We start from the raw sequence: 15,037 nt of genomic DNA on the forward strand, positions 1-15,037 counted from the left end.
GGCCGCCCCTCCCCCACACACACTCTCCCAATGGACCAGCAGCAGTCATAGACTTAGAAAATAGCATGAAGACCCATTGCCATTTAGGAACACCAACCAATGACCCCTAGTGACATGCTATTAGTCTAGTGGCTCCTTATAGATGTATGGATGCGAGAAGAACCAAGGGCACCCATGGAGGATCTGTACCCATGGATGGAGCACCCTGGCCCGCATTGAGGTGGGCTGAGCACCCCCTTGGACCTCCAGAGAACCAGGGGCCACATGGAGCAACTGTACCCGGGGATGGTGCCCCCTTGCCCGCATGGAGGTGGGCTGAGCACCCCCATGGACCTCCAGAGGACCAGGACATTGATAATTGTTTTCCAGCTTCTGTACATACTCTTGATGGCCATGGTGATTAGAGACACCGCCCCCAACTGCGGGGCCGGGGTTCGATACCACCCTTGGCTGTCAAGGTTTCAGCTGAGTATACCTGTCTCATCAGACACATAACAAGGATACGTCCCATTGCATCACGTGACCCCTGTAGTCGAGTGGTTAGTGCTCCCGACTCTCATGTGGGAGAACAGGGTTCGACTCCTGGAGCTGACAACACTTTTCCCTTTGCAATATATGGACAGTCGAAGATAAAATTACTATGAGCCATTGTATCAGCATGGTTCCCCAGCAGCCAAGCGGTTAAGGTTCCTGGCTGGAGATGGAAGTGGATCTGGTTCGAGTCCCAGATGGGTCTTCCTTGCAGTAAGAGCGTTGACTACTAGACTACTGGAACCATTTTATTTATTAATAGGGTTATTGCCATTTAGGATCACCATCCAATGACCTCCAGTGGCAGGCCGCCCCTCCCCCTCACACACACTCCCAATAGACAGCAGCACTCATAGAAAATAGCATGAAGACCCATTGCCATTTAGGATCACCAGCCAACGACCCCCTAGTGACAGGCCACCCCTCCCCCACACACGGCCAATGGACCAGCAGCAGTCATAGACTTAGACAATAGCATGAAGACCCATTGCCATTTAGGATCACCAGCCAACGACCCCTGGTGGCAGGCCACCACTCCCCCACACACACACTCCCATTTGACCAGCAGCACTCAAACTTAGGTTAAGGCCCATTGCATCACGTGACTGCAGTAGTCGAGTGGTTAATGCTCCCGCATCTCATGTGGGAGAACAGGGTTCGACTCCTGGAGTTGACAACACTTTTCCCTGTTTAGTATGTGGACAGTCCAAGATATAATTACTATGAGCCATTGTATCACCATGGTTCCGGTAGCCTAGTGGTCTGTGCCCCGGCGTGTGCCCCCAGCGACCGGGGTACGATTCCGGCCTATCGGAACCTTTTTTTTTTTTTTTTGTCCTTAGTTAATTTAATCCTCCGGAGAACCAGGAGGGCCCCTAAATTTAGACTGGAATCCCCACAGTGGACTGGAATCGATGGTATAAGGACTATGAGCCGTTGTATTAGTGGTGGTTCCGGCAGTCGAGCGGTTAAGGTTCTTGGCTCGAGGTGGACGCGGATCTGGTTCGAGTCCCTACCAAACAGGTACTGCTCTTCCCTGCAGTAAGAACGTTGACTACTAGACTACTGGAACCATTTTATTTATTTTTTCTGGGGGGAAAAAATATAGATCATAACCTGCCTTTGGACGCTGCAGCCCCAGAGAACCAGGAGGGAATCGATGATATAAGGACTATGAGCCATTGTATTAGTGGTGGTTCAGGCAGTCGAGCGGTTAAGGTTCCCGACTTGAGCTGGATGCTGATCTGGCTCGGGTCACGTCCTAACAGGTACTGGTCTTTCCTGAAGTAAGAACGTTGACTACTAGACTACTGGAACCATTTTATTTATTTATTTTTTCGCCAATGCCTGTCCCTGTTGGCGAAGTGGTCGAGGCAAACGACTCCCAAGCGGGAGATCCGGGTTCGATTCCTGATCCAGTCCAGCATTGGATGTCCTTCTAAGGACATCTTTTGCCACATCGGTGGCTATTTTTGTATTTTTATTTATGAATTGGATGGGCAAAAGGTGTATTGAGGTTTATGGCTCCGGTAGTCTAGTGCTCCTTATGGATGCACGGATGCAAGCCGAACCAGGGCACCACATGGGCCTTTCCTACCCAGGAAATGTGCACCCTAGGCCCGCAGGAACTTCTATGGAGAAGCCCCTGGTTCTCTAGAACCAACATCCATAACTGGACCCCCCCCATCCCTCCCCCAAACACAACCCCAAGGGACCACCAGCACTTAAACACTTGGAAAATAGCATGAAGACCCATTGCCATTTAGGAACACCAACCAACGACCTCCAGTGGCAGGCCGCCCCTCCCCCACACACTCCCAATGGACCACCAGCACTCATAGACTTAGAAAATATCATGAAGACCCATTGCCATTTAGGAACACCAGCCAACGACCTCCAGTGGCAGGCCGCCCCTCCCCCCACACTCCCCCAATGGACCAGCAGCACTCATAGACTTAGAAAATAGCATTAATATGCACATGATACCCACGTGACACACAATAATCCCTTGTGGTATGTTTAACATGCCATAATACCAAAGTGGCACACAATAGTCCCTTGTGGCATGACCGGTTTTCACTAAGACCCTTAACTAAATTTGGTTGAGTCCATGATACGATTGACACATGTGTCAATCTGTATCATGGTCTCAACTAAAACACTAGGCCATTGCCAATTAGGATCACCGGCCAATGACCTCCAGTGGCCGGCCGCCCCTCCCCCACACACTCCCAATGGACCACCAGCACTCATAGACTTAGAAAACAGCATGAAGACCCATTGCCATTTAGGAACACCAACCAACGACCTCCAGTGGCCGGCCGCCCCTCCCCCACACACTCCCAATGGACCACCAGCACTCATAGACTTAGAAAACAGCATGAAGACCCATTGCCATTTAGGAACACCAACCAACGACCTCCAGTGGCCGGCCGCCCCTCCCCCACACACTCCCAATGGACCACCAGCACTCATAGACTTAGAAAATATCATGAAGACCCATTGCCATTTAGGAACACCAACCAACGACCTCCAGTGGCAGGCCGCCCCTCCCCCACATACTCCCAATGGACCACCAGCACTCATAGACTTAGAAAATAGCATGAAGACCCATTGCCATTTAGGAACACCAACCAATGACCTCCAGTGGCCGGCCGCCCCTCCCCCACACACTCAATGGACCATCAGAACTCTATCACTTAGAAACTACAATTCAAATGGACATGATACCTAGTTGACACTCAATAATCCCTTGTGACATATTTAACATGTACATAATAGCCAAATGGCAAACAATAATCCCTTGTGGCATGCCGCCCCTCCCCCACAAATGGACCATCAGAACTCTAACACTTAGAAAATGGACATAATACCTAGTTGACACACAATAACCCCTCGTGGCATGCTTAACATGTACATAATAGCCAAATGGCATACAATAGTCCCTTGTGGCATGCTCTCTGAAAACAAGGGCACTTTTTAACTTATGATACAGTATCGCCATCTAGTGGATTTTGCCTATCATTGCAGTTTTACCGAAATGGCGTTAGGGGTTCCCGCATGGCTGTATTCAAAATGATACCGAAAAGGCCCGTGCGGCTCTCCCCGCCACATAGGAACATTGACTGGCATGGCAGCATCAAAATGAATGGAAACGCTCTGCCACTTCGGAAACTCACCCTAACCCTAACCCTAACCCTAACCCTAACCCTAACCCTAACCCTAACCCATTAAAAACATATTTTTGAAATATCCCAATTCGAGGAGGCCAGACAGAGAACTCATTCAATTGTTAGAGATTAATTTAAAAAGAAATGACTTTATATTCGATGGCCAATTTTTCCTCCAAATCAAGGGTACTGCCATGGGCAAAAAGTTTGCACCGGCCTATGCAAACATCTTCATGGCCGAGTGGGAGGCCGGGGCCCTGAAGTCTTGCAGGAAGGCCCCCCTGCATTACTACAGGTACCTGGATGACATCTGGGGGGTCTGGACCCATTCGGAAGCAGAATTTCAAGAATTCCTCCAGCACCTAAACACTTACAATCCATCCATCAAGGTTAAGTCCACCACCAGCGTTAAAGCGGTCGACTTCCTGGACACCACCACCTACAAAGGAGAACAATTTGATACAACACATAAATTAGATTTAAAGGTTTTCTTTAAACCCACAGACACACATGCTCTTTTATTCAAGACCAGTTACCATCCAAAACACACATATGCGGGCCTTATTAAATCCCAGCTCCTCCGATTTCACAGAATTTGCACACAAAAATCAGACTTTGAGGAGGCAGCTAGGACGCTATTTTCAGCGCTTAATAAGAGAGGATATTCCAGATCCTTCCTGAGAGCATGCAGGAAGAGCTTCCTAGACTCCAGACCCCCCGATTCATCACCGATGATCCCCCTGATCACTCAATTCTCCTCTTCAGCAGGACGCTTTGTTCATGGTGTCAAACAGAATTTCACCAAATTCCAATCTGACACATCCTTGCTACCAAACCACAGGATAATTGCGGCCTACAAAAGAAATAAAAACCTGAGGGATTTCCTCGTCCGTGCTGAGGTAAGGCCTCTAAAGACACCAAAGGCCAGAGGTCAGGGTGGATTCTTCAAACAGCTGCACTGGGTTAGGAACAGATTTAACAACACAATTTTCAAATCAGACCGATCAGGACACCCTAAATCAAAAAATTGTGTTTATTTGATAACATGCCAAATCTGTAAGATCCAGTATGTGGGTGAAACGGGAAACAGCCTCTTGACCCGTTTTACTCAGCATAGATATAACATCCAAAAACAAAAAAACACACAGCGTCCCCTAGTGCAGCATTTCATAGACCACGGCTGGGATGCACTCTCAGCACTTGTGCTGGAGTGTAACCCAGCCTGGTCTGCAGCCCAGAGGAGAAGGGCTGAAAGGATTTGGATCCACAGGTTGGACACGCTCCTCCCAAGAGGTCTGAATGAGAGGTAGGCTCCACGGGAGATGCTCCTGACAGGACGTGCCCGTGCACTGGGGGGAGGGAGGGGTCGAGGGGGAGGGGGGAAGAGGGTTTGGGCCCTCTGACCTCTGACCTCTGACCCTAACCCAAAACCCCAACCCGAACCCGAACCCTAACCCTAACCCTAACCCTTAATTTAACCCCAACACCGCTCCCTAACCCTTACCCCAACCTGATTTTAAACCTATCCCTTACCCCTATCCTAACCTTAACCTTCTCTGCCCTCAACTCATCCCTCAACCCTGACCCTTACCCTACCCCCACCCCTAAACCTAACCCCACCCCTTAATCCTGACCTAACCCCAACCCCCCACCCCCTAATCCTTACCTAACCCTGACCCCTTAATCCTGACCTAACCTTAACCCCACCCCTATTCCTGACCTAACCCCAACCCCACCCCTATTCCTGACCTAACCATACCTAACCCATTTCCCAATCATATTTGTTTATAAAAAATATAAAAATTTGGTTAAAATCCTTAAAACACCATCAAAATTAAACAACCTAAAAAAACACCATTAAATCTATGACAATTCTTAAAAACACCATTAAAATTCGTTAAAAGATTAAAAAACTACATTAAAATTTGTTAAAACACTAAAAAACTACATTAAGATACATTAAAAGAGTAAAAAACTACATTAAAAACATTACATCACTAAAGGACATCTTAAAAATGGAATATGACATCAAAAAACTGTTTCTAAAAAAATCAACCAAAAATCAGTGGGCGGGTATAAAAGGGAGCCAGCTTGCAATGCATTTCATTCTTGCTTGGTCAGTCGTACGAGACACATCTCCAGTAAGAGCTCTTATTAAAAACCACAAGTTATTTCTTTGTGCTCCAACTGCCTGAAGAAGGTCCGGCTTGGACCGAAACGTCGCGGCGGAGCACTTTTTCTTGTTTTCTTTATTAAAATAATTAAAAAATTAAAAAAATATTAAAAAATTTAAAAAACATTAAAAAATTTGAATTTACAAAAAGAACACAAAAAAAGTTATTTTGAGGAGTTTTATTTTTATTTTTTTATTTTTTTCATTTGTTTCATTGTTATATAATAGCCAAGCCTACCCGGATAAATCAGCCACAATATGGCTTTTCGCGGTGGATCCGGCTGGACCACCGTCCATTATGGGAGGAATTCCTCCCGACAAAAATTTGGGGGACGGGAGCGTCAGCCCTATGGGAGGATGGACAGTGCCCCTCCTGTCTCCAACTGGAGACAGGCTCAGTCTCCACACCCTAACCCCAGCTAACCCTAAACACCCGTTCGAACCCCAACCCTACCTACATCCCTAATTACAAACCTAAAATCAGGAAAACAAAAAGGTAATTATGGGTTAAATTAAATCTAAAAACAGAGGATATATAAAGAACAGGATAATACGGGAACATTTAAATTCAAATTGGAAACCGAGGGGGAATGGACTAAAGAACAGAAAAACTAAGAAAAATTAGGGGATACTTACCTGAAAAAGAACAGAAACCTGAAAAAGAAGAAAGGAATACTTACCTGAACCTGAAAAGAAGACAAATACTCACCTGAAAAGGGCAATTGGGGCCATCTAGCAAGAAGAACGGGGGAAATTAGAAAGACAAAAGAAAGGATGCAGAGTGCAAAGAAGAAAGGACTGTGAGAGAGTCATATGGCTGTGTGAGAGTCATAATGGAAAGAAGACAGGAGGGACAAGGAACGTTTGGGGCGCCTTCTACCAGGAGTAAAAGTGGGTAAGGGGGCTTGCTAGATGGAAGGAAGGAAGGTAGGAAGTAGGAGACATAAAAGTCTAGGGGAAGGATACTTACCGGGAACAAATACTCACCTGCAAAAGAAGAATAATACTTACCTGGAACAAACCTGAAAAAAGAAAATACTTACCTGAAAGATACCTGTAAAGGAAAAATACTTACCTGCAAGAAACGCGAACCTGAAAAAGAAAGACTTACCTGAAAGAAACGCAAACCTGAAAAGGAAAATACTTACCGCTTATATAAATAGACTGCAAAAAGAAGGAAGGACAGACACTAAGAAGACACGGACGAATACGGACCTGAAGAAGACACAATATTAGTCGAAACGTCGTCGACAAGACCGTCCGTGATTTAGAAAAAAGAAAAAGAAAAGCAAAGTAAAGCGAAATTGAAAAAACAGAAAAAGAACATAATTACGAAGACAGAAAAAAGCTCAACATAAGCGAACATATAAAAGACAGACAACTCAAGACAGAGACAAACACACCGACTTGACGAGGGGAATAAAAGGGGCCTGTTATATAGAAATAACTTCACTACTTTATTATTAGATAGCCAAGGCGACTGGGGATGGGAGACTTGGTGGCTGACCGACACCATGATGGCCAGTGCATTCCAGTTCCCCCCTTCGGGGGGAACTGTCATATCTTTGGTTCCCTAACCACAAAAACAATCTTAAAAATATTTTTTTCTACCCATGATCACTTGGATCAGGTAAAGAAAACTACAAAGACCAAAAAACATTTATAAAATCTAAAAATTCTAAAAAACATTGATAAAATCTAAAAAAGACCAAAAAAATTACAAAATACTAAAAACTATTAAAAACACTATAAAAAAACAATTTTTATGTTAAAAACTATTAAGAAACTTGGATATGACAACAACAACTAAATAAATAATTTTATGTTTAAAAGTATTAAAAATGGTTAAAAAACTGTTAAAAACCATTAAAAACTGTTAAAAACGGTTAAAACTGTTAAAATTCATTAAAACACGATTATTTCATGTAAAAAAACTGTTAAAATTCATTAAAAACTGGTTTGCCATGATTAAAACAAGATAAAACTCAATACTGCAGAGGCTGAGGGGGAGGAGCTTAGAGCCTATATAAGGAGGCCCTCTGCTCTCTGCTTCATTCGAGCTTCGGCAGCCGTAGTGTGCAGACCACAGTTTTCATTGTGTGCCTTACCTGAAGAAGACCTAGGAAAGGTCGAAACGTTGTTGGCACACCATTTTTTCTAAGTTGGCACACCATTTTTTCTAAAAATCCATTTTATTTTTTTAAAAAAATCTCATTTTAATTTTTTATTTTTAGAAAAAATAAAACAATAAAAAAATTTAAAAACAGCTAAAAGACCAAAAAAAACATTTTACGTTTACGTACTGTCTTCCCATTAGGAGACCCTCCTTTAGTTGTTTATTTTATTGTTTTATTTTAATCACAGTATAAAAAAAACACAATTCATTCATTTGTTAAAAAAATCATTAAAAAACACAGCCATGGATGGCTGGACGGTGGTCCGGGGCGGAAGAGGACGCCAGCGGAGCCGTCCACAACAGCGAGGCCGGGGTGACGGGAGGTCAGTCCATTGGATGGACAGCGCACCATCCTTCTCCTTCGGGAGGAGGAATCAGTTCCCCTCCCCTAACCCTAACCCTAAAACAATAAAAAAATTAAAAAAAACAGCTAAAAATGTTTGGAATGACCATGACCTGGATGACTGAGAATCTTCACCGCCGGTATAAATAGGTTCATAACTGCTAATGGAACGTTACAGGCTTTTAGCCCTTAATCGTAAATATTTGAATCATTTTTCTTTAAAGCTACACTTTGATTTTTAATGCTATATTATTACGGTACAATGCCAAATGATAATTAATAATACTCTTCATGATAAGACGGGTGTAATTGCATAACACTGAACCATTGAGAAACTAATGAATAATAAATAAAATCTCAGTGCAGGCAGTTTTTTTTTCTTTAATAAAGTGAATCAAGTGACAGTTTTTAAATCAATAAAAAAAAGCTAAATAGAAAAAAAATCAGTCTCTGGTTGTCCACTGACAGGGATCACAGCCGCGAGCTGCGCAGAAACCTGTGCCTTTACTTCTTGTTCTCCTCCTCCTCCCCTTCGCCCATCCCAGGGTGGGAGACGATTGGCTCCAGAAAAGGCCAGTCCTTGGGTCGACAGGACAGAGACCGGCGATTCAAAGCCTGGCATTCTGCAAAGGGCGGTAACCAAGTCAACACAAATCAATAAAGCGGGCGTCTGCAGTGGGCGGGTCCAGTGCTCACCTTCCGAGACGGGACGCGTGAACAAGGGCGTGGCCTGGACGTGGGTCAGACGATCTCCCGGGCGAGCTCGAACAGGGTGTTTCAGCAGACCATGTCAACCTCCCCTCCTTTCTCCTTCGCCCATCCCAGGGTGGGAGAGGATTGGCTCCAGAAAAGGCCGGTCCTTGGGCCGACAGGACAGACACCAGCGATTCAGAGCCTGGCATTGTGCAGAGGGCGGTGACCGAGTCAGCACGTGTCAACACAAGTCAATAAAGTGGGCGTCTGCAGGGATATATATAGATATAGATAGATAGATAGATAGATATAGATGTAATCTGTGGATAAGTGTTGCTAGCCTATTCTGTAAAACCCTTAAGGTAAAAACCTTTTGCGCATGCATATGCATTTTGCATGTACTAAAGCATCTTACCTATTTCCATTGTCGCAAGGATATGGCAGGGCTTTGGTGCTTTTGGGTCCATTTTCACCGTGCCGAAATACGGAGCAATTTTGATGTCGTTCCTACTACTACTGCTGCTGCTGTGTGCGTTGAGGTCTTTCCATGTGTTAGGAGATCCAGTGCTTGACGGGAGGGCGCCACCTACTTATGGAAGACTCTTCTTTTTATTATTGTTTATGCCGTTTGGACAAGCAACTTATTGATTACTGCCATCTACTGGAGTGCAGTGTGGATCGGGATGCCACATGTATTTTCCCACCGAAAATAATTAAATAACTAAATAACAAAATTGAAATATCTAATTTGTTATATTATAACAATGATAATGACATTATTTAAAACTTATATCCTTTCTATCAATTTCGTTTTCTTAAGGTCATTTATTAAATAACAAAACTACTCAGAAATAGAAAATCGCCCGGGGAGCTATCTGGAGCTAGGAGGTTCTTTTTTGTATTCAACGATAATGATATATTAAATAATTATTTTTGCTCTTTGACAATGTATTTTGGAAAAAAAGTGGTCAGTTATATAACCTGTTTAGCTTGTTTATATAACTTGTTTTAATTTGTGCACTTATAGAATGGGAACACTGGTCAGTTAAATAAATAGTTTTTGCTCTTTATAACTTGTTTTTACCTGGGGGCTGGGAACTTTTGACAATGTGTTGTAGGAAAGAATGGTTTTGCTCTAAATTCACAGGAAACTAGGAGCAACATGTCTCGCGCTATTTGGTTGATATTGCTTGTTGTTTTGGAAACTAACCCAAAACCGAGAATAAGGACACAGGAAAGTTGAACTGACACAATTTTTATTTAACCTTTTTTTCCTGGAGGTACCTCTCCGAGGCTCTCGCCGGTGCGCCTGCAAAGACAATGACATACAGGTCAATCTCAGTACTTCAGGCTGTAGACACTTCTGATCTATTCCTCGTTATGAATAGATCTTACATATACAGGAACGATGGCGGACCTCTAGCCTCCCCGAGGCTTGGGCTCAGCCTGTGAAAACCGAAAAAGGTAACTTACATTTATTACTTTTTTCCATTTGAAGCATGCATTCTGGTGTAATGTATTTGCAGTTGTGTTCTCATGTGTGAACTTACATCCTCGTCATGATCGTCGTCGTCGTCATCATCAACGTCAGACTGGTTGTTACCCTGGACGTGTGGACAAAAAAGAGGAGACCATGAAATGTCTTATTTGATGTCATGGATTTGTAGAGCATAACAAATCCTTTAAAGGATTAAATAAATTTAATCCTTTAAAGGATTTCTTATTCTTCAAAAAAACAAAACAACAACATTCTGGACAGATCGAAAATGTTCTTTCCATGTGATCTTACATCCTGACCGGGCTGCTCGCTCTGAAACGGACGTCCCTTCTTCACCCAATCCATGATCTCAAATGCTTCATTTAGCATTTTAAGGGTTCTGAAGTTCCTCCGTCCTTTCACTGCCAGCACATAGGTCTCTTCTGACATCGTTCCGGTGCTCGCTGTGGGCGGCTGTAGATTCTGCAGCAACAAACAGAAAGTGGGTTACAATAAAAGAAAACAAAAAGAAAAAATAGTAAAGTATTTATATTACAATTACGAGAAGCAATGAGTAACTAGTGATGGGTCCGCAACACGACTCATAGAGCCAAAAAAAAAAAAGGGCCAGCCCACAAGCATCCTCGTTCACAGAATGTTTACTTGGGGGTTGTTGCGTTACGATAAAAGATTCACATTATCTTTTGATGCGTATCTAAAAATGTCAAAAACAGTTTAAATTTAAATCAAAATATGAAACAATACAATGTCTTACACTGGATTATTTAGTATCATCAAATCAGTGTCAGTTGCCTGTAGGGATTTTTATGGTCCAGCAGGTGTCAGTCTTCAGTCACACTTCAACATCACTACCAGTAACTAATTTTAGTATTTTAGCACATTATATGCAGAGATAAGAGTTTCTTTTTCCACCCCGTCACAGGACAAAGGTGAACAAATTCAACAGTAATTATAGATAAAAGTAAGACAAACAAAATATATATATATATATATATATATATATATATATATATATATATATATATATATATATATCCCCATCCATTTTCCAAACCGCTTATTCCCTCATGGGGTTGCGGGGGGTGCTGGTGCATATCTCCAACGTTCACTGGGCAAAAGGTGGGGTTCACCCTGGACAGGTCGCCAGTCTGTCGCAGGGCAACACAGAGAGACAAACAGGACAAACAACCATTCACACCTAAGGACACCAAACCCTGGGTCTTTCCATGCAGAAAGACCCAGGGGTGTACTCAAACCCAGGACCTTCTTGCTGCAAGGCAACAGCGCTACCCACTGCGCCACTGCGCAGCCCTATATATATATATATATATATATATATATATATATATATGCCTATTTATTTAGAAAACTTCAAAATCTATATATTCACATTGATCAAAACATTGATGAAAACATGGATAAAAGGCCAAATTGGCTGCCAATCTCTGACAATTAATCTCTGTATATTTTTTATAAGTACATTAAGCCGGGCGTACACTGTACGAGTTTTTCAGTCGTGGTACTTATATACATCTCAAACTGTGCAACGGAACCGCGGGGTTTAAAAAGTTCACCGCTCACGATCTGTGCGCCGCGACGCTCGGACGAGACCGGACTGCTCACACTGTACGTTGTGCCCCCTCTGGGACCGCTCGCTGTGGTGGCAGAGGCAGGCGAGCGACGGTAGGTGACAGGGACCCAGAGCAGGGGTTCGAGCCCAGCTCTGGCGAGGCCCGCAGGAGGCACCGGGCGTCGGGGGAACGGAGGGGAGAGAGGAGGGACGAGACGCACCGGCGGCCACGTAGCACGGCAGGTCACCTGGCCCGCAATCACCCCCCCCCCCCCCCCCCCGCGAGCGGAGGAGTGCTGAAAACAGGCGGCCAGCGCGGACCGCGGAGGAGTGCCGAAACACGGACCGGACGGCTCGCCCTCCCCAACACCGGCCGGAGGTTGCTTCAGGGACGCCCGCTCCCCTCCCTCCACTGGCGGGGATGGAGAGGAGGGGAGGGCGCCCCCTCGTAGCTCTGCTTGAACAGCAGGATGCGCTCACGAAAACCTCACGACAGCCAACTGAATTTCAAACATGTTTGATTTTCACCGATCGTCCGATTCCTGATCGGGAGGTAGTCGTGAGAAGCCAGTCCCCCCTCCCCCCCCCCTCTACGATCAAGCTGAAATTCGGCCCGATTCAAAAAATGCTCGCACGACTGAAGAATCGGCCCGAAAAGGGGAAAAACTCGTACAGTGTACGCCCGGCTCTAGCTCAATCTATATCTTTCTATCTGTATACTTAAAACATATACACAGGGAACACAGACGTTCTCTATTTCTGCCACATACAATATAGCGGTGATGTTGAAGTACAAAGCTGCGTCCGTCTACCTATATGTCGACTACCGAGCGCAGTGCCTTACGCGACATTACACAACAGGACGTAATGTCGGGCGGGCACGATTGCCCATATTTGGGCAGTCATGGCCGCTTCAGTACAAAGGGATTGAGATGACAATTCATGCTTTTATTTTCTTACTAACGCTAAATTCATCAAATCACCACAAACATTAGTTTTAGATGTAGCTAATTATCCACAGATTTTTCCTTGTCGACCGCACTTCTCCCATCTAAAAAAATATCCACAAAGAGCACATGCTTTACCTTTTGCAAGTGCTCCCGAGCCAGAGGTCCACGTGTTCATAGCCCCCCCCCCCAACGGCTCACGTGTCTTCTTCTGCTTCTTCTTCTTCTTCTGCATCTTCTTCTTCTTCTGCTTCTTCTTCTTCTTCTTCTTCTTCTTCTTCTTCTTCTTATTATTATTATTATTATTATTATTATTATTATTATTATTATTATTATTATTATGCTGTTTAATGGCGGTTGGCAATCAACTTTTGGTGCATTACCGCCACCAACTGAAATGGAGTGCGGATCGGGATTGACATAACCTAATATCCTCCTACTATTAACACCAAAATAAATAAATAAACGAAATCCGTTTTATGAAATTGGTATTTTTAAGAAATCTCAATAATAAAGAATAACCCTCTGATTTGGTCTCCATGTCTAAAAGATATTTTGTTTAACTTTGATGTACTGTTTTTGTCAGGATGCAGCGTGAGGGCTGCATGCTGAGCCTCTCTCCCTCTCTCTCGTTACTGCGCAGCCTGATGGGTTTCACCTGGCAGGCTGCAATTAACCCGCAACTGCTTCCACCTGGTTCCACCCTTATTTAAACATACCTCTTTCCGCTCTCGTTGCCGGCCCGTAGTGTTCACTCCCGTTCAGTCTCAGTCTGTTTTCATCCTCTGTTGCGCCTCTGTCCAGAGATTTTCCCACGTCTGGTTGCCAGAGTTCCTGCGCCCGTGCCTATCTGCACCTCCAAGAATCCTCTCGGCAGCACGGTGAAATCTACAGCAGCCCCAACGTTCTCCAGTCCTTCAACTCAGCTCAACGTTCTCCAGTCCATGCAACTCAGCTCAACGCTTTCAAGTCCTCCGCTCCCGAGTCTCCTCCGGGTCAGTCTCCCCGTGCTCCTCCTGCTAGCCAGCTTCCGCACCCTTCACCTCCGTCCATAAAGACTCTGGTTCCTCTCGTCATTCACCCATCATTCTGTACAATAAAACTCACTTCAAGAACAAGCTCTGTGTGTGCGTGCTGTGTCCGGGTTCATCCAAAGACAAATCATGACAGTTTTGTAATGTCTTTATCAATTAATTTCTCTCGATATCATATTTACTGCAAAATAATATAACGTGCTCCACTGTTTCTTATTCAAAACAAAAAACACACGTTAGATAATGTGCTATTTAACCCTGTATGACCAAATCGTAATCTTGATTATACTGTTTCCTCCGTTCTATTTGTTGACGTTTTCCTCATTAATCCTACTTTTCTTTGAATATTATAAAAACATCTTCCAGTTCTTTATTCTTCCCACTGTTTTTTTTTTGTTTGTTTTTTTGCCATCGCCTTTAAGAAACCCACTTTATGATTCCATCCATCAACATGTGACTAATTTTTACACCTTTGCGGGCATCTTAGGGACCAGAATTCAGATGGTCAGCGACCAAGCGATTGAGAAAGTGGTCTTTGAAGTGGAGCCCTCGCATTTAACGGTCTGTTCTAAGCGTTTGGCTGGTATATCCCACGGCAAAGCTATTACCAGTAGTGACAAGGTACCTACTTAACAGTAACAAACTTTTGCGTGAGTGGCGTGGTTTGTTTGAACGCTACGCTAATTAGCAGGTAGTTTTCAGAAGCCCCCCAGCGCCATTAAACACCCACGCAAGGTGCTTCTGTTGAGGTGAGTGTGAACACGTTATTACTGCGTTTTAAGTCCGACACGTGCAAAATCTCACATGTCCAGATATGAGTTCACCGTTTCTGGCGCGCACCGTAGAAAACTGATATGTAACGAGCGTTTTATCTTTATACACAATGCTAAGTAGTTGAACGG

The 15,037-nt window shown here is 44.2% G+C and overlaps 1 long non-coding RNA gene across 3 annotated transcripts; it reads right to left on the reverse strand.

Moving 5' to 3' along the window:
* Positions 1–8,489: 8,489 nt before the first annotated feature.
* LOC118563872 lies at positions 8,490–13,293 on the reverse strand. Of its 3 annotated transcripts, none has more exons than XR_004931476.1 (7): positions 13,240–13,293; positions 10,876–11,046; positions 10,637–10,690; positions 10,504–10,532; positions 9,502–10,395; positions 9,090–9,252; positions 8,490–9,016 (listed from the first exon to the last, which is right to left on the reverse strand). It is a non-coding gene; the product is annotated as an uncharacterized LOC118563872 (long non-coding RNA). The 3 variants fall into 3 exon arrangements; XR_004931474.1 differs by having other exon boundaries at positions 10,482–10,532; XR_004931475.1 differs by having other exon boundaries at positions 9,090–9,288; positions 10,482–10,532.
* Positions 13,294–15,037: the final 1,744 nt, after the last annotated feature.

This window comes from Fundulus heteroclitus, chromosome 8 (assembly GCF_011125445.2).
Source record: "Fundulus heteroclitus isolate FHET01 chromosome 8, MU-UCD_Fhet_4.1, whole genome shotgun sequence".
NCBI classification, from domain to species: Eukaryota; Metazoa; Chordata; class Actinopteri; order Cyprinodontiformes; family Fundulidae; genus Fundulus; species Fundulus heteroclitus.